The following is a 2,374-nucleotide window of genomic DNA, read 5'->3' on the forward strand; positions in this document are numbered from 1 at the left end:
CAAACTTAACGTCTTTCTATAGCAACTTCATCATCGGAGTCGCTATTATGAAATATCCTTTTACAAACCTTCGATAGTAACCGGCTAAGCCCAAAAAGCTTCTAACCTCAGTTGCATTCTTAGGCGATTTCCATTCAACAATTGTAGAAATCTTACTTGGATCAACTCAGATGCCTTCACCCGTAACTATATGACCCAAAAATCCAACTTCCTGGAGCCAAATCTCACTCTTGCTAAACTTAGCATACAGTTACTTTTCCCGCAAGGTCTGCAACACAATTCTCAGGTGCTTCGCATGCTCTGTCTCATCTTTAGAATAGATCAAAATGTCTTCAATAAACACAACGACAAACTTATCCAAATATGGCCGAAAGATCCTATTCATCAGATCCATAAACATAGTCGGTGCATTCATCAGCCCAAACGACATGACCAAAAATTCATAATGGCCATACCTCGTTCTGAAAGTTGTCTTGGTTACATCCAAGTCTTTTACTCGCAGCTGATAATAGCCAAACTTGAAGTCTATCTTGGAGAATACAGTGGCCCCTCTCAACTAGTCACACATATCATCGATCCTTGGAAAAGGATACTTATTCTTGATAGTCACCTTGTTCTGTTGCCGATAATTGATACATAACCTCATCGAACCATGTTTCTTCTTTACAATCAACATGGGGGCACCCCAAGGTGAAAAACTTGGCCTAGCGAATCCTTTATTCGTCAGCTCTTGCAACTGTGCTTTTAACTCCTTCAGCTCAGTAGGTGCCATTCTGTACAGAGCAATAGAAATGGGAGTCGTCCCTGACACCAATTCAATACCAAACTCTATCTCCCTTTCAAGAGGTAATCTAGGTAACTCCTCCAGAAACACATCTGGGTACTCACATACCATCGGCACGAACTCAATCTTCAGCTCTGTTTCCTTAGTGTTTAGTACAAATGCAAGGCAGGCTTCATATCCTTTCCTCATATATCTCTGGGCAACCATTGCCATGATTACAACCGGCGGCAAACCCAATTCTCCTGATTTGACTCGTAGAATCTTACCATCGGGACATTTGAACTTAATATACTTACTACCACAATTCACAATTACATCATGAAGGGCTAACCAATCCATACCAAGTATTACATCAAATTTATCAAATGGTAACAACATAAGGTTAGCCGAAAAATAATGACCTTGAATCGTCAAAGGACAATTCTTACAGACTTTATCAACTAGGATTGATCTGCCTAGTGGGTTTGACACTATAATGATGAATTTTGTAGGTTCAACAGATATGTTCATACTAGACGCCAATCTCATACAGATATATGAATGCGTCGACCCCGGGTCAATTAAAGCAATAACACTATTTGATAGTGATAAGTTCAGGATAAAGAAGAAGGCAGGTTGACGCCACTAGTAACGTAGATAACCCAACGAGTTCTTCAACAAAATATGAGAGAAAGAAATCTCATAAATTTCATATAAGTTCAATAATGTTTTAAAACTAAGCAAAAAGATCATCCCTTTACAAAGGCTGATTTCTCCTATTTATAGTGCTAAAATAGGCTAGCTGAATGGTCACAAACATTCTACTCAATGTGCCAATTAAAAGCTGAAATTTAATTCAAGTCTTTTCACATTCTTGAGCCAAATAACTTCCTCCTTGAATTTACTTTAATTCAGGTGAATGAATGACTTTAACTGCTTGAAAAATGACTCTTGAGTTAGCCCTTAGTCAGCCGAATGGATGATGTTTGAATGCTTGAAATAACCTTTGAAATGGCAAAAACGGCTGGTAGTGGAAAGGTTGCTGCCAAAATTAATTTGGATGATAAAATGCTCCTTAAACCTCCTTTAAATGATGTATAAAACATCCCTTGTAAAAGCCACTTCATTTGAAACTGAAAATGACTTAAAAAGTCACTTTATTTAATGTGTAACAGCCTTTGTAATGTAATAGTTATAACTTGAAAAGACTCTTACAATAAATACATTAAAATGAGCTTATTAAACACATGTAAACACCTATTAAACATAACACACATTAATACTTAACTTAGGGAAATGAACTATGCATCAATTAATCTAGCAACTAGTTAATTATAGAAGCATCATTAAATAAACTTAACTCATGCATCAATAAATAATCCTAGGAACTAGATTAATTAAGAGCAACACTTATTAAATAAAGTTCAACAAAAAAAACACTTATTAATTAAACTGAGATGAGTTGAATAAATGTCCAGCAACTCATTTGTTAAACTAAGATGCTTAAATGCATGGTTTAAAATGCAAACTAAATGAACAAATAAGTACTTAATGCAAGACTTAATTTAATGATGCAGACTTATACTAACATGGGAGTTACATAATGCATGG

Source organism: Gossypium hirsutum, chromosome A10, assembly GCF_007990345.1.
Source record: "Gossypium hirsutum isolate 1008001.06 chromosome A10, Gossypium_hirsutum_v2.1, whole genome shotgun sequence".
NCBI lineage: Eukaryota > Viridiplantae > Streptophyta > Magnoliopsida > Malvales > Malvaceae > Gossypium > Gossypium hirsutum.